The following is a 25762-nucleotide window of genomic DNA, read 5'->3' as shown; positions in this document are numbered from 1 at the left end:
TAAAAGGTGTTTATTTTTGGTAAACGGATGGAATAAGAGATAAGCAGATAGAAAGTGCAGAAATCTAAAGGTTCCTAAAGATACTTGCTGAAGCCTCCCAAAACCTTCCTGGAAATCTTCTAAGATTATATAGTGATCTCACAGTGATAGTTCTGTAGGAGCTTTGTCTGTCAGAAAAACCTGGGATATTTGTATATATATAAAAAAGTAGCCAAATGCACCAGCTGGGGAACAAGTTTTACTTATTTTAAGAAATCAGTGGCACAGGAATGTATAATATAACTGATGGTAGATAACAGTGTTTCCAAAACAATGACTGAGATGTTTGTTTTTTATTTAATTTGTGCTGAAACAAGCTAGAAAGGTAACCTTTTCATGTGAAGGTGAGTATAATAAGCTTTGCCCACTTACATATTTTTCATCTCTTAAGCTACGTACACACTTCCAATTATTATCGTTGGAAAACGAACGACGAACGTTCCTGCACGATATCTACGAACGATCGTATAGCACCGATCCTGCACATAGAGATAACGACACGATCGTTGGTAGATATTGTACACACAATAGATACGATCGTTTGAGCGATAGAGGAACTATGTGCACGACAGGAAAGTGAACGAACGTTCGTTCATTACGCATGCTCAGACCATGGACCATCAACTAACGATCGTACACACGAACGATGTTCAATGATCGTCGTCCAATCCGATCCGCCGGTCCGGTCGTTCGTTTCCAACGACTTTCCTCGTTCGTCGGCGTCGTTGGTTACTTTTTTACGAACGATTTTTTGCCCAATCGATCGTTCGTCGTTCGTTTTGAACGATAAAAATTGGAAGTGTGTACGCACCTTTAGAATAAGTAACGCAGGGCTCATTTCCCAAGCCCCCCCCTCACCTTACTTCTGTGGTTTCCTGCTGTTTGGTAGCCAGGTTGGGTAGTAGCTAGCAAGGCAAGTGATACACAGACCAATATTTTGCTTTGTGCATATTATTTCAAGTTCTGAATTTTGAAGGTGGTCATAAAGATTTTACAAGCTGCCACCATGATTGCTCCCTCATCTTTAGAAAGGTACAATTCTCCCATACAAGCACAATGTTACAGCTAGTTGGGCTTGCCATGATGTGTACCAGTGGATTGTTCTGAGGTTATCTAAATGTAATAGCCATCTACAGTAGCTTTCTATAGAATGTGCTGGTCTGCCGCTGCCCTTAGTAACATCCTATGAGTTAGTTACATCATTCCTCCTTTTTCGTGTCCTGCATTTGCACAGTATGTTCTTTAACTCTTAAAGACTGGATTTTATAGAATGGATGGAAACACCTATGCCAGAGGAATGTTCACAGCAAAGTGTGTTTGTTTTACCTTGTGAAATTCTACAACCTGACATCTTGAGTATGAATGAGTGCTATAAAAACCCTTTGGTATTGTCTTCTTTAGTGAATAGATTGTTTTTATAGAGGTGTGTGAGTATTTTAAAGTTAGACATAGTAAATGCCCTCTGCCAGTGCCTGGAGCATGTTTAAGACAAAGATGCAGATTTCACAACTTGTTACTCATAATTATAACTGATAAAAACTGTAGGAACAGTTCACAAAGTTCACACATTAGGATACAGATTGTTTTTTTTTTTTAAAAACTTAACAGTACTTTTTAACTGATTTGATTGAGATTTGAAAAGCACAAACAAAAGTCAAATCCCCAAAAAAAGACAAATATCTTAGTGCAACACTTCCTGCATTAAGCTTTATATATGACCTCTTTAAGTACAAAGTCAGCAAAATGTGGGCCTTTCAGAGAGAATGCTATGGATTGCAATCATGTTTATGTAATGAATGAGGATAGGAAAAAAATGACAACTGATTGGTTATTATGAGGATCCGCTTGCTTTTCTTTAAAATATTTTCTCAAGTTCAGATCTGGCCAGACTGATGAAAAGGAAATGCTTTAATAACAAAAATCTGCATCATTGTAACTTATGTGGCTTATTTTATTTATAAAAACTGGGCAAAAGAAAACTGTTATCCACAGTAACCAAACTCCCTATGGTTTGCAATATAGGCAATTTAAAAATGTGAAAAGCATATCTATTGGTTGGTAGACAAAATATTTATATAAATTTTAGGGTCCAGCTGTTGGTATAGGCAAAAAAACTTACTAACTGTCTATATAACAATCAGTTTCATACCCCTGAGGTTGATTTTGAGTTGATAGTCGAGCACAAAGTTAAAATGGTTTCAGTAGTTTTGAAGGTGCAGTAGGAGTTAAATGCCACCTGTGGGTTACAGAAGCTCTTTTCAACTATTTTTAGTCTGCTGTTTTACCAACAAACCTCTCAGTAGCCTCATTATTAAAGTTTTTCAATAAAGGAAAAACTCTAGAGCTGCAGTATACAAATATAGTCCAGACGAGAAATGATAAGAGCATGTACAAGGACCTGTAAATCCTTAATATGCCTAGTCCAGTAATATGCAATCTGAAAAGGAGAGCAAGAAGAATTTGACTCCAAATGATGGATAGTCCTTTTAAATTATCTAGGCAGACCATTTACATCAAACAAAACACTACAGCAGAGCGTAATACAATACCCTTTTGTGATGACTTTACTGACCCCTTCTATGGGCTGGCCAATTTAACCAGTGTAGTTTAGTAATAGTTGGCACTGATGTGAATATTTCCTGCTCCCTCATATAGCCCTGTTCTCATGATTATCACGTGAGAGGCCTAGTCTCTGCCACCCACAAGATCAACACAGTCGCCTCCTGAAATTAATATTGGTAACACACCATGTGAATCTGAGTATCATGGCATTTTGGGTTCAGAAAGTGTAGTGAAAAAAACTCTTAACGTAATATTTTTTTTTAATCAGACAGAGCAGCTGAAAGGAGTTTAAAGAAGAAAGCTGAACTACTCTAGTTTTGCAAAGCGTGGGAAAGGTTACAACCTTCATCAGGCTTCCATTGTTGCTGCTGAGATTTTAGCCCACTTCTGGTCTATCTTGGTCTGGTTGTATCAGTAAGGAAAGTAAATAAATCCCCCTAAAAAGAGTTACATGCAGAAAACAAACAACAGATATTGTTTTCTTTTCTAACCTACCTAAATATTTTATTGCTGTCTGTGTTATTATACCAATATTTCCTGTCCCAGCTGGCACAATTCATCAGAGTAGGTAATGCTGGTAACACAGACAGCAATAAAATCCTAACAGAGACACTAAGTGCTCTTGCAGACTTGATGTCCAACATTACGCAGTTAGCGACTCCAGGATGCATAGCAAATTGCTGCTTGGTGATCAGGAACAGTAAACTGCGCGGCAGGTAAAAGCTTTGCATGTGATGCCCTTGTGTTTGCAGTGGTGGTGCAGTTCTTCCTCTAGAGGAGAAAGGCCAACCACATGGCCAAAAGCAATTTGTTGCTTCCAGGAACTGTGCCATGACCCACCTCAATACATCTGCATGCAAACAAGTGTATAAAATAAAGCACAAAATCGAGTATGGTTTAGTGCGCAGTAAACTGCTACAGGTTTTTATAAGTTGCAAGAGGCCCTTACTTTATTTTTCTTTGCTTTTAAAAACAAAAAAAAACTTTTGGGTAGTCTACTTTAACCAGTAGACCACCACACTGCATTTAAGCCCTGGACGTACTTTATCATTCAATGTGCGGGACAATCTGTAACACACGTGTGCTACCTGGGCTTCACATGTCTAAACCTGGCCTTAATTGTCACATAATGTCCTGGTAAAACAAAACAAACTGGGAGGGTAAGACGTTCCAACCTTACAAAAAATATTAAAACATTTTGTCTAGGGACACTTTAATTAGATTCTTCTTAAATTGTAAAAGATATATGTATTTTCCAGCATGTCTGTGTCTCCAACTGTGCATGGAAAAATGTGCTGAGCTTGTGTGCAGTAATTACTATTTTCATATGCTGCTCTTATTAATCATATAATTGAAAAAATCAATGGTTAGGAGATTCAATAATGTTTCAGTATTTTAATAATGGCGTATGTGATTTGTCTCCATTGTAAACCACTTTGGATATTTCTGCTGCTATGCAATAAACGATAATTATAATAATTTCAGATATAGTAATCAAAGCATAAAAATGTTATCACCTAAACCAATAATTATATTATTACAACAACTACATTCGAGCTCATTAAAAAAAACTGGCTGTTCCATGCAAACTGATGTCTTATTGAATTATAATTCAATAAAGCTGCCCATTCAATATTTAGCATAATAATGTCTATTGTTTCAACCAAAACAAACTGCCAAGGCTGCCGGTAAACCCAAGCATCTCCTTAAATGCCATATAACATTAACAGGAACACATGAGCTGCTGGTTTGTTGCTTTGGAGGAAGCCTACATATCCAACCATTCTCTAAACCACCATGGCCAGTTTTTGGCACATGCCACACAAGACATGTTCTAGCAGCCATTTGTAGCTCTCTAATTTCTCTTTCCTGCTAAAAAGTCAATTATAGCTACGAGAGGTCTTTGAGGTAATGTTATTATTTGTAGCTTGGATGTTGGGCTAATGACTTTTTACATTTCAAACTAGTATTAGTATTGACTTATGTAATTAAATACAACTGCTAGTGATCATGGCACAAAAAGGAGTTCTTGATGCATAGACATGCATTGTACTTAACTAGAATGTGGCTTTCTACAAGTTGCAGAAGAAAAATATTAGAGAGATAAGGAGAGATAAGGCCATCTCCAGAAATACGTCCCACTTGCAGAATCACATGGTCCTTGGGCTGATGGCTGACTGGTGATTGTATTGCTAGCAATACATGCCAGTTACAGAACTAAAATTATTATTAAACAGGATTTATATAGCGCCAAAATATTATGCAGCACTGTGCATTAAATAGGGATCACTAAGATGTAGCAATGACTTCCAGTAACAAGAGATGATGATTCCTCACTATCCTAGAATGTTTTAGAATCTAACTTATTAGCAAAAAAACATTATCCTGGTCTGATTAGCACCTGGTTTCCCACCGTATTCAAAATGAAAAAGAAATCTGCCTGGAATTGCACTTTTGAATCCCCAATTTCAGACACAGCTAGGACCAGAATGGTGCAGGAAATATGAAAGCAATCTTTATGATAGTAATAATCACAGTTGTAATACATCATTGTATAATCCTACCAGCTTGGCAGTGAAGTGAAGATAAATTTAGCATTCACAATCACCAAATAAAATAAATCTATTCTACAACTAATACATTCATGTGTTTCTAATATTCATGATGTTCCTTCTTACATACAGCAGAACATTAATTCTCATCATTAAAAGTCCAGTTTCTGTCCTGGCAGACTGGAAGCAGTATAAGGACCCTTCCTTTAATAGGCATTTACTGCTGTGTTTGACAGATCAAGGTTCATAGTTTTATGGTGACATTAGTAAAGCAAAGAGCATAGAGCATGCCAGAATGTCCTCTAAAGCTTTACCACTCCCTGGGTGGGTGCATTAACGCTTTACGTACTCATGTGAATCATGTAAATTAATTGTGATCTTTGCCCCCTTATCAAGCTGTCTCAATAATGCAACAAGGAAATAAGTCATACATTTTTTCATAACCTTTACAGATACACCTGGACATTTATTGCTTAGATGTTTTTTATTTGTCATAAACATAGTCTGCAGAGGGCCCTCTGGGATTACAAATGTCTCTGCATGTTCCATCATTTTGGCATGCTTTAATTTTAATGTACCTAATTTTGACAGACAACTATTTATAATCTTTGCTTTCTCAGTGATAGTTCAATGATTTCTTGAAGCTACAGGCATCTGAATTAGTAGTCAAAATACTTATAGTCCCACAGCTCTTGTAATATTATTTTACTTGGTACTAGTGTAATGTATAAAGAAACAGCCTACATGAGAGTGGCAACTCTGCTTTGAATTTAGAATCAGTGCAGCATTGTTGCCACCATCACATGAAGCTGCATTAAGATGACTTTACTGGCAGGATCACCACTAATATTTATTATTTTTGGGACTTTTGCAGGAGAACTAAAAGAAAACTGTAACTGCAGATTAACCACTGCTCATGCTAATACTGGAATGCGTTTCTGTCATGACTATGATGTTTTACTTATCCTTGCAGATTCTGTGATGCCCCTGCTGTATTTATTCTAAAATGTAATATAGAAAAATACATTAAAAAAAACATGGGCGTAGCACTGTAATGCAAATACTACATGTGTAATGAACAAATTTGCCTGGTTCTATTTACTTGTAAACACAAACTTTACTTAAAAACAAAACATTAACCTTAGATATCATTAACAGTCAGCTCACACATTTTGCTTGCAAAAACATTTAAAAGACATTCCCTTTAACGTTGTATATAGAATTCTACTACTATTGGCACACCATGTGACACCCAGACATTCTTCATGTCTGAGCTCTGGGGTGCAGTACCTGATGATGCAGTAAACAATAACATGACTGTACTTCATATCATTCTTCTGCAAGCCCCAAAAAGCTTAAAATTCACACACCTTTACTACTGCCGACCCCTCAATCCTTGTGGAAGCTTCCTAGATTGGGTCCCGCCCTGTTCGGTTCTCCACCTTCGTTCCAGTGCGGAGTAAGCACCGGACGCCTCCATTTTCTTTCCTTTTCTTCCTGCTTATTCCTACATCACCTGATCTCGCACTGCGCAGGCAAGTTTGGGTGACATGGCCTGTAGTAAATGGGAAAAAGAGAGTGCCTATCTCACTGCGCATGCGTGAAATCTGCATTTTTTCCCCTATTAAAGAAAAAGCTCCTTCTGGGCCCAAGATGAAGCATGCACAGAAGAAGCAGCCAGAAGCCTCCTAGGATTCTTGACTTTTGTTTCCCAGGAGGGTCTGCTCCCATTTTGTCTTTATCGCTGTGGCGATTAAGAAAGAAGGCGAGGGACGTCACTCTTTTTTTTTTTAAAAAGGGTTTTAACCCACCCTCCAACAAAAGAGAAGGTAATTTTTACCTTACATAAAAGGGTTGTATACTCTTTTATGCAAAGTAAAAATTCTGGTGATAGGTGTGCTTTATTGAAGCAACCCCAGGGTGCATGCCCTTGATGACCCACCCTCACAGAAATTGGCCCGAATGAAGGTAGTATAATTCAAACTCATGAAATGAAATGCATGAAGGGGTCAAGGGTTGAGCTTTAACAAACAGGCTGTACAAATCTTTTATATTTTCCATAACTTTTCTAATGAACAAACACAGAATAAAACCTACCAGCTACTGAATACAATAATGCTGTTGCTGTTATTGGCTATACTTTTGTAAATGGTCCTGTGCTACTCGTCTTATGGATTACATGAACGAAGATAAATTATCTGGAGCTTTTATCCTCTGGTTTCCCGCAGACTATACCAAGCTCCTACCTACTATTTACACATCGTGATCAGTGTAGACATTGGGCTCAAATAAGACCAGCTGATAATACTACTAAGGCCTGTAAAAGCTTGCTTACAAGTTGACATGAGAAAAACATGCAAACTTCTCTTGACCTTCAGTCACACGGAATATAAACAAAGTAGCCCGGTGGAGCTCTATGATGTGTATACACAGAATATGGGAACTGCTGAATATGTGTTATTAAATAATTAAAGTGAAACTAAAAGAAAAAAAAAACGAGACCAGACAGGCTGTTTATTGCAGAGGGGACAGCCTATGTCTCTTCTATAATAATTACCAAAAATCTATAGCAAACGTTATGAATACTATTGTTAAATCATTATATGCCATTAAATTAACATTTACCTGGAAGATTCAACTGTAATAAATGTTTTGCTACTGTCAGATTTAATGATATACAAATATGCCCCAAGAATTTATATACTGATGTCAATTATCATGGCATCCATCTTTTTTAAATGCCAGTTTAACCTTCCCGGTAATTTCTTATAGACATTTTTCCAGTCTACATATAAATAAAGCCATTCTGATCAGAATTGAATGCTTCTGGAAATAAATAGGATATAGAGAACAAAAGAAAAGCAAAGGGGACTTTTTAGGCATATGTGACACGCTCTTATCATCTCCCGTCTGGACTACTGTAACATCCTTCTCGCTGGTATTCCACTAACCCGACTCTCTCCTCTACAATCTATCATGAATGCTGCAGCCAGACTCATCCATCCTTCCCTCCGCTCCTCTGCCACTGTATCTCTTTGTATAGCACTAGACATAATATTGCTAATGCACCACAGTCCTCAACCCAGAAATTTTTTTAAGCTTGGTGGGAAGAAATTTTAGGCGGGTGGCAGTCCCTGTATTGTGACCCAACTCATCAGTAACTATCCAAAAACAGCCGGGTGGTTACTGAAAAGTGCTGGGTGGTGCACCCGGCTTAACGGGGCTGGGGAGCACACTGCACCAATATACAAAATTTTTGGGATAACGATATATAAAGTATGTCGCTTATGCCTAAAACCCCTCTTGCTTTTCCTTAGTTCTGTAATACCTATTTATATACAGGTAATGGCTGTCATTCACTTGGCGTGTTTATCTGACAGCCACGAACAATGGTAAGCTGTACCCAATAGGCTTTGTAAGGTAAAAGTAAGCTGAACAACAACTGGCATCTATCACATAGTAACATATTGATCAGTGGTGTTTGGACAGAACAACCCACTGTCAGCACACATCTTGGTAACCCACACATTCTTCTATTGGCACTGCTGTACTACATATGCACACATTAAAAGATCCTGCTTTTACAGGATCCTTAAGCAATTTTATTACCTTAATGCTTTACCTTGATCTCCAGTTTCTCAGTATATTACAAACAATCTGTATATTCTTATAAACATATCAGGGTTAGATTTTAACTTTAAACTCCTTCCCAAAATGCGTTTGCAGAATCTTAACAATGGCTTCAGACTATTTTGCCTGCAAAATTGTCAATGCAACATAAAAAGAGGTTGTTTAAATTTAATTATTAAAGAAATGCACTGGATCTCTTCCAGAACACCCCAGAAGCCCAAAGTTTTGACAATTGCACTCTGGTTTTGTTGTAAGCCTTTGTCTGTGGTCATTGTCTATGTGCTGCATCCTTCTTCCTCTTGTTTCTTGGCTGCTGATCCCACTTATCTCAGTGATGGACCAATAGCAAACTCTAGGAGAGAGGATAGTGTAGACATGACAGTCACAGAAACTCATTACTGTTGCCTTAAGTAGGTTTCTGGGTCCAATAGTGCTCGACAAGTGATAGAAACCGATGTCCAGGCACCTGGGCCTTTGATGAATGATACTTTTTGCATACCAATTTCCCCTGCCATGCTAAAGTTTCCCATAGAGATGTGATAGTGAAAGTTAGAAGTTCCTAGTACTAAATGATTGTTTGTAAGTATGCAAAACTTGAGTTGGCACTTGTGAACAAGAGCCTTGCTGGCTAAAGCCCTACTTTGTCATGGACAGGCTTGGTTTGACCTGGACTACATTACGTATTCCCCAGTATTACATTACATACAAACTTTATATAAATAGACACATTTTTGCATGTGTACTATGTTCTGAAAAAGACACACACAATCCTGGACAGGCTCCCATACACAAATGAATCAATAGACCAACACACAGGCAAATAAAAAGAATAGAAGTAGGTGGAAGTTCTGTGAAAGGGTTAAACCGATGAGTGTATTTTATGTGACCCTGCCTGGCAAAGCAGCAGTTGTGTAGTGACATTACCATTGCCACATTCACATTCCTGAGTTGGGACACTCAGCAGTCCTGTCAGGGGCTCTCAGTAATGGAGCAGGAATTTGACCTGAGCATTCACATGTGAAGCCTACTATGATTAAACCTCTAATTAGCATTGACTTCCTAGCATTTGTTTGTTCAGTGCATTTTTGTGCAGGTTGTGATAGTAGATCATTGTGAAAGAAACAAAAGCATCTGATACATTATACTACATACATATTTATGGAAACCATATACTGATATTCACGTGACACACGTATGAACATTCATTTTCCACTAGCCAACAAGGTATAGTTTAGAATTATGTGTGATGAGCAACAGTAATCAGTAACAACATTTTGTGATAATGAACATCAATGTCAGTGTTGTATAATGGTGATAAATCCTATTATACAACTGTGTTCCATAAGAAAGTATGACCAAATACGAGATAAGGTAAAGTCATGTAAAAAGAAAAAAACAAAGTCTTTAGATATACTTTAACATAATACTTGGAAGTCCCTGCCCAAGTAAGCCTTTGCCTTTATCTCCCTGAACAAGTTGGGGAAGTTTATCCACAGAACCTAGTAGATTGTAATCTCTTTGGGGCAGGGTCCTCTCCTCCAGTGTCTTTGTCTGTATTAGTTTGTCATTTGCAACCCCTATTTAATGTACAGCGCTGTGTAATAAGACTGGTAAATTTATTTTTATTACAAAACAGATATTTCTTGTCATTTCTGCAACAAACATGCCTGCCTGCATGCAATTTTTTTATATTTAGTTCTGCTTTAAAGATGCATAGAGGAATCCAATTTACACTTGAGATACCTAATGCAATCTTGTTCAACAAATCCCACATAACAGACCTTTCACGATGATCTCTAGCACAATGCCCACATGTTAACATGTCATATGGAAAACAATGATTTTTCAGTTGCTTTGTAAAATGAGATATTATGTATATCAATGCATGAACAAAACCTTAAAGTTTAAATGTGTTTTTCCATGCAGAACAAAGCAACAGGTTCTCTTTAGGGTCACAATCCCTAAACAAGCCGACCTTTTGACTTTTTTGATCAGAGACAGACTTCCAGTTGTATCCATAGCATTGTGTCAAAAGGGGACAAAAGTAGACATTGGTTTACTTGGACAAGCAAAAAGATAGGAGGGAGCAGAGATATAGATACTTATATGCACAGACATACATTAGTTGTTAGCTTTCTTTTAAGCAAAACGGACCATCTTTATTTTCCAAGGAGCAGTTGTCCTCACTGAGTACATATTTTTAGTAGTATTAGAAGCTGCAGCAAGTTAGATAGAGCCTGCCTGATTTCCTGGCTAGGGGGCATCCAGCATTATCTTTCCCTAGCTATACTGCAATTACCTGCACTTTTGGTTCTTTGGTTTAAAGTTCTTTTAATCATGGAAGATCAGTGGGGATAACCTATTGTGGTGTGCCATCTGCATAGGAATGTTCCACGAGGAACCTGTTTATGGCAGCCCCTTCCCCCATCTGCCATGATTTGTCTGCTTAAAAAAGCACAGAGACGCAGTAATGAGATTTCTAAATCCAGAACAAAGCATTTAATGAACACAAAAAGGTTTTATAATAAAATGTTATTGGCATGTTTATGAGATAAACCAGGGAGGGCAAAAATTAGCGGGTTAAACGTTATTATGTTTGTATATGCCCCATTATGGAAAGGGGGGCATTCAATTAAGGGAGTTTAAACTGTACATTCCCCCTAAAAGTAATATTTTTAGTTATTGCCCTACCCTGGAACACACAACAAAATGTTATTGGCATGTTTATGAGATAAACCAGGGAGGGCAAAAATTAGCAGGTTAAACGTTATTATGTTTGTATATGCCCCATTATGGAAAGGGGGGCATTCAATTAAGGGAGTTTAAACTGTACATTCCCCCTAAAAGTAATATTTTTAGTTATTGCCCTACCCTGGAACACACAACATAGGACCTACACAATATAAGGATAACAATAACTTTAATCTGGTCTTATCTCCATGTGTTTGATCGTTGATGGTTTATATTGTCACAACTTTGCATTAAATAAGATGTTTCCCATCATTATACAGGCTTCTCTTATATTTGGCAGCAGGAAATAGAATTATTACGTTCACAAGATTATGTCCTGGCAAAGCTATATCAAGCCTGTGAAAAAGTCACAACAAAGCTCCAGGCCAATGAAAGCCCTGGGTAAAATTTTAGGCAGTTAAAGGAAAGTTATGCTGTACTTAAACTAACTTTTTTTAGGTATTTTTGTAATGTTAGCCTAAAAAAATAAGCATACCCTTTGTTTTTTATACTTTTTGTATTTTATATTTTTTTAATATTGTATTTCAGGTTGATTCATAAATTCTGCAGTCATCATCATTTTCTATCTGTTTGCTCTTTATGTGTATGAAAATATGTGCAGCATTAAATGACTTCTGAGAAAATGTCAAATAGCCGGAAGCTCAATTATAACATCTGCAGGACACGACAGTGTACATCATACTGTGCCCGTACGTAATGCGTCATTCATAAAGTACAGAGCATTGTGTGAGTAGCAATGCTTAATGACATAAAATGAAAAACAAAATGTATGCAAATAGTACTGACTCAAAGTGGAGCTTCAGAGTTTGAGTTGCTCATTTTCAAGTCTGTGCAATGTGCATGCTATTTACATACAAAGGACAATTTTAGGAATCTCATTCAGAATCTCTAAAGGGGAACCTACATCCATCAGAGTGTTCTCTGGATAAGGCTCTCCAATGACCACCATAAGCATTAGTCCCCCCCTAATATCGGGGCTTTACCTGTTTCAGGGTCCATAAACAAGCAAAGCCAAGAGTACATTTATAAAGCACAAGCCTGCCAAAGGTAGTCTTTGAAAGGTAGGTATTGCCATGGTAAGGCAGCTCTATTAATACATTTCTCGTTTTTTCTCATTCTCATTTTTATTAGTTTGAACAAACAGAAAGACTTGCACTAAGAAAGAGGATTAGTTATCAACATGCTACATTGTTGAGAAGGTAGCAAAGCCAGCCTATGAATTGGGAAAATCAGTCTGCCCATATAGGCATAGATCATAGAACCGAAGCTTTCAAACATAATCTACATTGATACAATTATGTTCACTAACATGACCAGTCTCCCTAGTATATTTAAAACAATTTGTAAATGCTATAGATGCTCTGGATGACTTTAATACCTATTAGTTTAGTTCCTTTTACAACTGTTTCTCTACTCTGATTCCCCTATGAATGTTTTCTAGTCATATGCTTTGGGCTCTGTTTTTAACAGCAATTCTGACGTTCCCTCAAACATTTCCTGGTGGGAATCAATTACTGTCAATGAAACACATGGACCTGAAAGATTCCCACCAGTGAATGAGGTAATATCAGCTTTCCTGTTTTATAGTTATAACCAGAAAGTTTGCCATCAACATTCATCCACAGCAATCTTCCATACACCCATTTAGTTTGTTTCCCAATTTTGAGAGACCTGACAATTGAAACTGAATTGGAAAACACTCAAAACCAACCCAGTGAGAAGTGCCAATAAAAATGCATTTGTGATCATTTTCAATGCTTTCAAAAATACCTAAACCATGGCCTGTGCAAATGCTGTGGTTGAATTGGCTACAGTCTGTCAGTCTAAATAATCTCATTTATCAAAATCCAAGGGTGGAAACAATATCAGATTGTGGGGTGCAATGATGTGTGCCTAGGACATCTTGAAAAAGGGAGAAAGTGTTCTTATTAGCAAAAAGTGTAACCTAATTGTATTTATATCATTTATGTTATGGTACAGCTCGTTGGGTGCAGGATAGATAATTACGTGTATGTTTAACCAAGCTTGTCATACAGATTTGTGTATGCATGGAAACCTCATTTCACCATGGAGCTGTAGGTCCTGTATACATTGACCTGTGTCAGCACATAGAGAACATACAGTGCTCCTTGCTGCCTTTTATTGAGCCACTTCTGTTTTGACATTTTGACACCTATTCATTAGTACAACCTTTTTATTTAAGAGGAACCCTTGGATTAGGTTCAGCTTTCACGAAGCCTCTAGTATAAATCATTTATTGGGGTTCATTGGGAATAATACTCATCTTACAGTGGTGGTCAGAATTGGCAGTGGTAGGTTGCTGGCTCCAAAGTGGTGTTGGAACCAGAACTACAGAGACATCAGAACACCTCAAGCAATCCATAGCAACTACTGGAAGAATGTGTCCTATTCTCTGTGAGACAGAAGTCTTTATATAACTTGGCAGTCTCTCTGCAACACAGCGATTTCTCTAATACAGAAGTTACATGGCATTGGAAAAAGAAGGTTTTGCTAAGGGTATTTAGTGCTAGTTCTGGTAATAAATGGGGTCCTGGGCAAAGATAAAGTAAAGTCCCCAAATGCACATCATTCCAGGTCTCTACACATCTTGCCCTTCTATCATTTGGGGCTCTGGAAGGAGAGGGCCAGGGGCGATTGCCTAGTTTGCTGGTAAAACAGACCCTGGCTTTGTGTTGAGTTAGTTTGAAGGTGCTGAAAGTTTCAAATGTGCTTTGCCAAGTATGGTTCTAAGAAAAAATGTCTTCCTAAATATTTAAATGATAAATACTTCCACATTCCAAAAATGTAACAGCAATTTATTGCAATACCCTATGCGGGACTTTTTAGGCAGCTCAACTCAATTAAATCCATCAACAATTAATTAAAAGTATGGTTCTAAAACAGATATTACTCGCTACAACAAGGATCAGTTTAGGAATCACTGCTCACAAGTTCACCACCCTAGCCTGGCTGCTTGGCTTTACTCTACGCACACCAGACTATTCCAGCTAGATCTACAAGTGTGTATGTGCTAAGCCACGGACTGGGCAGTCTCTTGTCATGCATTACTACAAATGTCAGCATACCTGATAGATGTGCAACAAAGGCTCAGCAATGTGAAGAGGAACGCCATTATGGGAAGTTGCATAAATCTCTATAATTAAGGTGTGACATAATCAACAAATACTGATACTATCCACCTTCCAATTGTCAAAGTAGTCTGCATTTTTTTCTGAATAGGTACTAGAATTTTTAACCCTTGAGAGCCACTTGAAATAGGGTGGGCTATCCTGTCCTAATTTTGCGTCATGTTAAAAACATGAAGGCTTAAAGCACGTTAGCTAAATAGAAAACAAAAGTTCAAAAACATCCGATATTAAAACATTTTAGAACCCTTTAATCTGTGTAAATTTTTTAACTTCTGCAGATATGATGTCTACATAAAATCTAGCCCTTGTTAGGACTTGATGCCTCAGCCGCTTTTAAAGACAACTTTTTGGTACCAGGCAATCAGCAAATAAACTATAAAGGATGCAGTTTATAGTTTTATTGCACTAGTTGTATAAATCTCACTGTACTATTCAAGAAAAACGTTAGCTTTCTTTTGCAATATGATTCAGCCTTTGGAGCATGTACAATAGTTTATTTTCCAGGACTCGGTAGAGAAAACTCTATACAGGTAGCTGGGGGCATTTAACAAGTAACCTATGGCACCCATCGGAAGCTGACTTTCAGTTGACCTAGTTGCTGTAGGTTGCAGCACATCATTGTTAGTTAATAAATACATTTAAATTATTTCTCATCTCCGCAGACCATGCCAAAGGCCAAACTACTCTACGCACAAGGAATTCCTACTCTGTGCAGCACTCTAAACAAGACTAGCATTAATATCAGAATTTACACTTATTTCACTTGCCAAAGCTTCCAGTAATGAACACAACAAGAAGCATCCTTGGGTAGTGCCAGCCCCTCTCTCATATTACATGCTGCCTTGCCAAGGGGCCCATTAAGGCGCAGAAGGAGAGAGAGGAAGTGACCATCTCTTCCCCCCTTCTGTACAGCATCAGGTGTATTGCTGGCACTTTCCACAAGCATTGATCACATCATTGTCATCATGATTAGCGTCTTCCTAGGTTAGTCATTGCCCTATGGACTTGATGAGCTGATGCTGTTTTCTGACCTTTTTGCTCCTAATAATTCAAATGTCAGAATAGCTTTGCACACAATATTTCTTTTCACATAGTGTAATCAATTATATTTCATATCAAATGGTTACATATTTAAAATACTACTTTTTAATACAGTGTATTCATTATATAAAAGCATCAATTTATTTGTAATTGTTTAATTTTATCAATTTTTTCTGTTCCATCAATGTGCCTATTGTTAGCCCCTTTCATTAGTATATGGAGTCAAATTCATTCTAGTAGATGTTTAACAGATCAACAGGTACTCACCGTCTAAACTTGCTAGGAGTTTTGCACAGCGAGCCTTTTGTATAATCTTCTAGTAATTCCAGAGGACACAATAAAGGAAACCACTTGCTGTGTAGGGATTGCCCCTTGGATGTCACTTTGCCTGGATGCCACCAAACTGCTTTGTGTAGTGTTCTGACAGCAGGTGAATGTTTCACTGTGAACAAACAGAGGTGGAGCTAAACCAGAAGGACAGGTCTAGTGATCCAGGGAGGGGACACCTGCAGGACAGCTCAACCCTGTACGCTGTGACTAGACAACACAGAATGTGTGTGCTCACAACTGTTTATTTTCCACTTCCCTCTGTAATAAAACCAATAGCAATTTTCAGCCTAACAAAAATATAACCATATATATCCCACGCTTTCTGTAATAATAAGGTAACATTGCATGACGATGATGGTGATCAGCTGGCACAATGTAATAAGCAACATTATTATTATATTTATGCACTTGTATTATCTTTAAAATATATTTTCCTACTGTGTTGTTTTATCATGTCTAGGGCTGCTTTAAAATTTTATGGCAACAGGTAAAGGATACCATGCACCCCTGTACTCATTCTCCTCAGTAGAGGGCATCTGTGAACCCCTTATTAAAGGGGAATTCTGGAGTCCAATCAGCTTCACACCCACAGACCCCTGTACAACACTGGAGTCACATTGTGGTTTCCACCACTGATGACCCTTGCCATAAAAAGTGGCAGGCAGGAGTTTTGCCAAGAAGGGATACACAGTCTTTTTGCCCCTTCTTTCTTTGCCAATCCAGATTCCAAGGAACCGTTTATGGACTGGAGAAAGAAACCCCACTTTTTCAATGCATTAAAAAATACCTACAGAAACCACTTGCAAATGTTTAACAATGATTGCAAAATAAAGTCTAAAGGGGGAAACGGGTGGGAACCCTCCCTGGATACTGCATTGAGAACCTGAAAAAATGCACAGCAATGCTGCCATCTCCTGCCACCTGTCAAATAAAAGATACTGAGCAGACTCATTTGGTCAAATGTTAACCATTTTTTAAAAGTTTGTTCATCTATAAATATTTGCCACTTTCACTTTTCGAGAACATGCAGCAAAACTTAAAACTCCAGGAAACAGCCATAATTAGCCTACCTCTAAACTGCAAGGGTTTATAGTTTTTTATGTTTAGGGGTTACATCAAAAAAACAGTTTTACTTGCTCACGCAAGTCAATGCTCACGCTTCCATAGCTGATACACCACCACCCTCACTGTAAACTGAAACCAATCTCATGTGCTACAATATGGGTGCCTAGATTGGAAGTGAGGACAGTTGGCAAACCTACAATCCAGACTGTCAGTTTCAGCATGCCAACCACCAAAGGAGAGGGGGTAAGTGGTGGCGGACGTAGCCACAAATATAGACTCCTGTGCAGAAGTGACTTAAGGTCCCTTGTGGGTGAGGTGAGTACCAGACCCTCTTGCACTCGTACATGTTTCACCTCCATATGTCCCCCCAGGGAAGGTAAGTGAAGGGCTTCTTCTGTTTGCCTGAAATAAATGGGCATTCAAACCTTGTGGTGCAAGGGTAGCCTCAGTGAAAGCATATCATTTGTGTTTTCAAGGTGTTTAGTATAGTAAAATTTCTTTCTGGGTGAGAACCTTTTTTTAGTTGTCTGTGTCCCCATTCTGGAGATGTCTCCTGGATTGCTACCCTGTTGAAGACATTGTTATTGAGGGTCATTGAGAACCTGACAGATGTTGCAACCCTGGGAGCTGTATGGGACAGATGGCAAAGAGTTGTCATTCTTAACCAGGATTTCTTTAAAGGTTTCTTTGGGTTCCTTCAGTTGTGGCTGATGGTGTCTGCTGACTGCTGGATCTACTGCCACTTAACACAGCTAGCGGCATAACCCCAATGATGTTCATAGCCTTCTGTAAGGATGGGATTCTGCCCATCATTGTAAGGGGCATTCTTCCCATTCTTTTAAGGTTTCCTCTGGAAATATTGGTGAATGGCCTCTTAGCAATCCTGATGCTGATGAGTTGTCCCCGGATTCCAAGGTCACTTGTGTGACATCAACCTGAGAGATAAGCTGGCAGATAAGTTGACTCATCATAGCATGCTGTATGTCCACATATTTATTTAATTTTATTGCTGTTATTATTTGTGTTTGGATGATGAAGAAAACCAATATGTCAGTTATGTAAACATGGAAGTCATTTGTTGTTGGGAATTGTTTTTTCCTTACATTCCTATGCAAATGCCTTATGAAAAATGTTTCCTCATCCAGACACAAATGGAAGCAAATGCTAAAAAATAGGAATGCAATCCAAGTTGCTTGATTTTATGTACTATACAAAGTCTACTCTACTCCACAGTGCCATGGCTAATCTGTCATTCAGACAAAACTGGAGATCTACATAATAAATCTAGTTTTTATTGGAAAGTGTGGAAGCACTCGTTTGCATAGTTCAAAAATAACTGCTTATGTAGGGAAAAAAATTATTGTCTACCACAGAAGTGCCTGATAATGAATAGATCTCAATCCAGCTTGATAAAAAAGTCATATTGATGGAGTTGGTGTCAACATAAGGAAGAATTTTCACAACACATAAAATAGAAAAAAAAGGGCTCCATAACAAACACTGTTATATATATAAATATAATACTGTATACTATTGCTTGCCCCCCCAATTAGAACTTTTGGTGACAATAGTTTGTTATTAGATTGTAAGCTCTTTGGGCCAAGGTCCTCTCCTCCTGTATCACTGTCTGTAATAGTATGTCATTTTCAACCCCTAATGTACAGCGCTGTGTAATATGTTGGCGCTATATAAATCCTGTTTAATAATAATAATAATAATAATAATTAGTAGTACTAATACCGGTATACAAATATTACTATTCTATAGAGCCCAGGAGATTCCTGTGTAAGTTGTTTTGGAATGTTATCTGTGTGACGGCTGACTTTTAGTCCTAGTATAGCTTAGCAATTAGTAATTTGGAACTAATCACACATCAATTTACCTAAGTTACTTGAAGAGTAGTTTACTTTAGCTTACGTTCACAGCCACCCTGTCGTTTCCTCCAACATACCTGCACGGTCAGTAGTACATGGACAGACACAAGTCATTTAGGAGAAGATAAAAATAACACCTGCATAAAACCTGCAATTATTCACATGTAGACACAGGTTAACATTCATAATTCTGCATACTATACACACCCATTAATGCTCATTTGGCCTAGCTTATTATTTTTTACTAGCAAATATATGGAGATACTTTCTAAATCTAAATATAAAAGCCTGGTTATTTAATTTTACATCAAAGAACTTTGCGTGTAAATGGAGTTTAAAAAGAGGGATACCTTTTATTTGAAAAAGATAAAAAATAAACATATAATAGCAATACCTTTGCCTAGGTTAAGATCATGTCACTAGTTTGCTGCAGGCTGGAGGAAGAGGTTTCTCTGTCATCAGCAGACATTTACATGATTTATTATCTAAAATCTAAAGCTACGTACACACGTCAAATTTTTCTCGCCTGATAATCGGCTCAGGGCGGATATCAGGCGACAATCTGGCGTGTGTACAGCCCGCATCGTTCATCGTCCGTGGATCCGTCCTGGCAGATCCACGGATGATGAACGACGAGCGATCCTAATGCAAGGGAAGGGTGCCGCTCCGTTGCTCTCCCTCTCCCCTCTCCATAGAACAGAACGGTGCTGTATGTACAACACTCTTTCATGCATCCTGCTGTTTTTATTGTTGGAAAGGATTGTGAAAGATCGTTTCCAACGACAAAAATTGCACGTGTGTATGCGGCTTAAGTCTAGGAAATAAGGCTTTGTACACACATTAGATTTTTGCCGGACATAAGACCGAAAGATGAATGAACAAGCACTGTACATACAGTGTCATTCTGCTCTATGGAAAGGGGAAGGGGGGAAATGAGCAAGTAGCACCCCGCTGTGCTCTCCTCCCTTTACTTCCATTGCGGTCATTCATCATTCGTGGATTTGCCAGCACAGATCCATGAACAACGTCAGACGGCAGCTGTACACATGTCAGATCCTTGTCCGAGACGAGCCCTAAATTAGAATTTGCTTTATTCAGTGATAAAAGCATCTAAAAAATAAACATCATTACCTGGAAATTCAACCCTTATGCAGAATTATTCGAAAAGACATCAGTTTAATTACAGTTTCCTAATATGTTCAGATTAAAATTTGAATATGATCACCAGAAAACATTGCCTGTCCTTGCAATAATAAACCTGCATGCTTACAATTTTTACTCAAGAAGATCAGTTTGATTTTATGTGTGGAGAATGCATGCACAGATTAATCCCTAGACATTCTGACCGGTGGCTGTGTAATCTAGTCTGGTTAATGTTTGCCTGGAGATGGTCTTTGGTTGTTGTAAAGATCATTAAAATTCCAGCAAAACCAAAATCAAAAATCTTCTATCACAATTTTTGGTAAAACTGTCCAATGTTGTTCTAAATCCATCCTTGGTGTCATATATTACCATTATGGGGCTTTCATTCTAGGAATGACTAGGAGTTCCTAGTTTTTAAATGTACCTCCCCTGCCTTTGAAATCAACAGTCCTATTACTTTAAGTGAAAAAGCTACTGCTTAGTAAATCATCCATTAGGAGCAGAAGTGAAATGTGCTGCCAGATGCCATTAGGTTGATTGGTATTCAGTAATTTTGAAGGACTTGTATAGTCCTAAGACTTTTTCAACCAGGCAGTAAGGTATTGTGTTAAGGTGAACAGTGCAATTGAAGCCTATTTATTTGGTTTTGCTAGTGATGTATCATAACGCTTGAAAAAAATGACCATTTTTTCTTCCCACAGGGCGCCACAAAACACACCATATACATTATTTATTAACTACAGACATTATATTTGGAATTTGTGGCAGACTGAGACAGTGGCAACTAGGTTGTTGGAGGAGCAATAATGGTGATGTCTGCGGCAGCAAATGTTAATAGCAGTTATCCCTTGATATCAGACATACAGGTAGTGCCCGAGTTAAGGACATCTGACAAACGCATGACTCCTCGATACGAACAGGGCTTCCCTGCTTGTCCCTGTGCAGGACAGAGGCTTGATGGGGGGAAAGGGTCATGACTTGCAAAAGAAGTCTTTTGCTGTTCTGCAAATTCTTGTAACTCTTTGTCTAGGCTCCATAATGTTTTTTTTTTTTTGTGATTAACTTACAGTGAGGATTTTATACATTAACTGACATCACGCTGTCTAATAATAAGTTTAGAAAAACATCTGTCCTAATTATTATAATTGCATTTATTAAAATAATGTACCTGTTCCGACTTACATACAAATTCAACTTCAACAAACCAGTCAGTCCCTAGCTCATATGTAACCTGGGGGCTACCTGTGTGTGGCTTAGCCATTCCCTATTCATTTTTCTGTCTTGTGCATTTGTGATATGGTTGTGTACAAGTGTCATATATGTATGTGTTGATGCTATTTGCAACATTAAAAAATTTGCAAACAAGAGTGACACACACATGGGAACCTGAATTGGTATTTGCCCCAGTTAAACCTACAAGTCTGCAGATTTCATAATTTATGGGTTCATCAGTATCACTTGTTGGGGCTATACCACAGTCAACATAAATCATCACTATTTTCTGTATTGGATTTTGGTGCTGCTGCATCTAAAGCTGTTGAGAAAGGCAATGTTAGCAGAACACTGGAATGGCTGTAGTTCTGTAGTTTTTATCATGCTGCCAGATGTTGTAAAGAAGCAATTAACCAGGGATAGGATAGGTCCTGATTTTTCAATACAGTGGTTTAAATTGGCCTGTGCTGAGTTTTATTACTGCTGGTAATACATGGTATAGGCAGGGTGCAGCCACATCTACAAGATGCTTTTCATAATGACAATCTCAATAATTCTCCAGAAACTTCAAAAACTCATAAAAGTGTAATTCATACAAGTGTATGTTATATTCACATTTTTATATTAGGCCATGTGTTTAGTTAATAAGGAACATGGCAGCAACTCACCCAAAAAAAGTCACTCTGTTCTCCCCTCCCTTAAACCTGTCACCCTGCACAATGTACAGATTTTTATTTTTCTCATTTATCAGAGATGTGCCTCGTGCCTTGTTTATGACAGCCTAGACATGTCCATACATCCAAAATTCAGTAAATGTGTATTTTGCTGTTTTGGTTACTGTTCCTACGCTGACATTAATATATGGACAGTGCATAGTATTTCTCTATAAATACACAATTGATATTATTCACTGTTTTTGTTCTTTGTATTTAAACATGGCAAAGTACTTCTTCTCTTCTTCTGTATGATGAGTGTAGGTTTTCAGTATTTGTCCTTAATATGTTATTTATTTTGTTCTATATTCTTAGAAATGATATTATGTATGGATAATACACAGTACCATATCTTTTGTATTGGTCACATCCCTGAAACAGATGACAAACAGCAAAAACAGGCTGTTGTTCCTCTACCTGAAAAAGATTTGTGTTTGTGCATGACCAGGGTAGCTCGGACCTTCTAGCCCATCCCTTACCACCACCGTCAGAACCACCACCTCCCCCAGACCCCCACCTGCTTTCCAACCACTCCCCCACCAATAAATACACAAACACCAATCTTGGACATAAATTGGCTGGCAAGCAGACGTTTATAAACCAAAATTAAATAAATTAACCATTGAAGTAAATAACAAACAAATATCTAATAATAAATAACTGGCAAAATAAATACATCAATTTTACACTTTGAAATGCAAGCATACATTAACATAACATAACACCCCATTGAATATAACCTAATTAACTAACAACCTAATTCCCTTCTTTTAATAATACATAACCATAACAACAATATCCATAATGTTATCAAATTCCGAACTCAGTTATACACCCAAACAACCAGGCTGCATGTCTCAGAAGGCAAAATCCGCACCCAACATGAATTTAACTCTTCCAACATCTCCACCTTGGCCCCTAGCTTTGCCAGCCATATTCATCCATTCACCATAAAGGGGGGGGACCCCACCAAAGAGGATCCCCTTGCCAAAATCCACCACTTTAACATGCACTGGATTCTTGCCTTTCAAGATCCCAACTGCTAAAGCTTACCAAACTTTGAAATTATATCAATAATAAAAGGGGTGGGTGGGAAACTTTTTCTTCCAAAATGAGGGCCTCCCACTTTCCCCTTTTAACTCGTCCTTTACCCAATCCCCTCTTAGCCCACGCTCCACACTAGTACAGCCCCTTCCAGCATTACTACATTTATTAACCCTTAACACACCTGGGCCAGGCCTCACACCCTGTCATGTAGGCCCTGCGCCTAATTTCTTACGGCTACTGGCCTCTCTATATGGTTGTTCGTTAATGATGTTACACTCTAGTAGTTCTGGTTGTCATGACTAACAATGGGGAGGTTAACAACCATGACTCCACAAAAGTCCTAATACAGTATAACTATGACTGATAAACCTTGATGGATGTCAATCTGAACCCATTTTAAGCTTAGACTGTGATAAACCTGTAGTTATAATTAAGCTCTTATTGAAGAAAAAACACTGCATTCCAGTTTTAACTAGCAGAAAGTGCTCACACCAATCTTGTAATAGAGTTAAACACAGTTTGATCTCGAACCAAATGAGCTTAGCAGTGTTTTTGTATGTATTTGTATGTTGAGCTCACCTATAGAGGCTGATGTGACCAACTATGGCATATGTTAGCTTCAGCTACTCCTGACATTAGAAAGCTTGCCAATTTTCTCATCAGAACATACCCAGGGGTTCTGGTAAATTATATTAGGGGTGCCTTTCCAACATCTACAGGTGACACTCCTATGTAAAATCCTGGAAAGAACTACCTTACTATGAAATACCTTACTATAAAGAAACAAGAGATGGGACTTTATAGGCGTTTTAACTTTTCAAATGTAAATAAAGCCAACATTTATTGATGTATCAATAAAACAACGTAAAAATAACAAAATCATGGTACAACCTAAGTTACCACCTGACTTGGCATGAAATCGAATAATTATTGTCTCTATAAAAGAAAACTTTTAAAATTAACACTTTACAGGGAAAACAAATCACTGCCATTATATCAACAAGTTTATTGTCGACCACTTCAACAAGAGAGCAAATAGGTGGAACATACCAGTGAAAGTCAGGTGCCCCACCACATTGAATGTAAAAGTATAAACCATCTAAAGATCACTTTACACCATGAATGTGATCCAAAGGGATATCAATATAAGGAAACTTCTTGAATAAAGCATCCAGTGGTCAACATAAGTACATTCCATCCTATTGGTGATATGTTTAAATTGAATCTGTTTAATAAATCTAGACTGGAGATGTAAGTACAGCTGACACACCTGGCCATCACTCTCTGGTGGTGAATCAGTCACTGCCACCACTGGCGGTCATGCATGTTCACTGTACTTACTGTACATCCTTGTTTCATGGTGTTGATTTATAGATACATTAATAAATGTTAAAATGTGATGTAAATACTGGCCTTATGATTATTACGTCTCTTACGTCCCTTTTCTTGTTTTTTTTTTGTGAAGTCGCTCAGTCTTTTCCTTTTGAATGACTATGACTAGCTTCCTTAGCCCTCAGCTATTTTAATTCTTTTAGCATTGTGGGAGTTGGATGTTTCTTTAATGTTTTCTATTATAATTCTGAAAAGCTCTTTCTTAAAAAAAAACAAAGACGTATGCTGTTTAACAATATATGAGCCAAATGAGTTAATAAAAAGCTGTATGGCATATATGATGAAATAAACCAACAGTGCTTTTCCACTCTTGAATAGCTCATTTGTATGATTGAAGATTACAATAGTTGATCAGTGTTACTGCCTCTGTTTAATGACTGTTTGGATAAACTCCTTATAAGTTGCTTAGCAATATAGGCTAACGCCATGGCATATTTGATTCTTCAGATACAGTTGCATACTGGGTAAATCCTTTTCTCTTTGTAGATGTTTTTTTTTTGAGTTGAGCCAAATTTCTTTATTTGTCTGACTACAGTGGGAGAGATTTTCTCTTCACTATTCTTGTAATGCCCAAACTGTAAATGGTGGGTGGCTGATCTTTGGTACAGCATCACCAAGATAAGTTGTATGGTAACTCTGGATGAAGTGCAATACACTTTCTTTATCCAATTATAAACTCTAGTTCCATAAAAGCACTTAAGGTAGCATTGCAGTGTCTAGGAAGCCTGTCAGCTGTGATTACATTGTGATCAAGTTGTTGACCGGTTGACACTTGCACATCAAGCATTTACTGACTTTGTACATGATTCAGATGTAGAGAGATACCATAAAGGGGTCCTAACAGTGTCCTAAACATAATTCATGTCACTTCAGTCTGTTGATGCTCAGGAATTGCTGCTTCATTGGCTATCCCAAGACTCGGTACATTGAGTGCTGCCATCTTGCCTTTTGTATGAGTTGTAGAAATCTGACCATCCATGAACTTCCAGACAAAGTAGCCATGATCTGTAGCAGTGTTTCTGCCCTTTAAGATTAAAACAACTTTCATTTTTTTTTGAGGGGGGGGGGTGCTATATTTACTATATCCACAGTTCACACTAGGTTGGTGTGGTGGTCAGTAGGAAGAATGCTCCTTACATTTTTTAGCCATTGGGAAGAAAGTCACCCTTACACATAATCAAAGAGATCATTGGTGGTAAACCACTCAGATACAACATTCTAAAACCTACACATAATCTAAGCTATATTGAAGTATTTTATTG

General features: G+C 37.9%; 1 protein-coding gene across 2 annotated transcripts in view; it reads right to left on the bottom strand.

Annotated features, from left to right (window-relative positions):
* EPS8L2 (EPS8 signaling adaptor L2) overlaps positions 1–16150 on the bottom strand; it is an 84826-nt gene extending 68676 nt beyond the window's left edge. The window contains exon 1 of one of the 2 annotated variants that reach the window (XM_072421666.1): positions 15992–16150. The gene's annotated coding sequence lies outside the window, so the exon portion shown is untranslated. The remainder of the gene's footprint in view (positions 1–15991) is intronic. The other variant, XM_072421668.1, reaches the window with a different exon arrangement.
* Between the last annotated feature and the right edge of the window lie 9612 nt (positions 16151–25762).

The sequence above is a fragment of the Pyxicephalus adspersus genome, chromosome 9 (genome assembly GCF_032062135.1).
Source record: "Pyxicephalus adspersus chromosome 9, UCB_Pads_2.0, whole genome shotgun sequence".
Classification (NCBI taxonomy): domain Eukaryota; kingdom Metazoa; phylum Chordata; class Amphibia; order Anura; family Pyxicephalidae; genus Pyxicephalus; species Pyxicephalus adspersus.
This window is presented reverse-complemented; position numbering and strand designations above follow the sequence as displayed.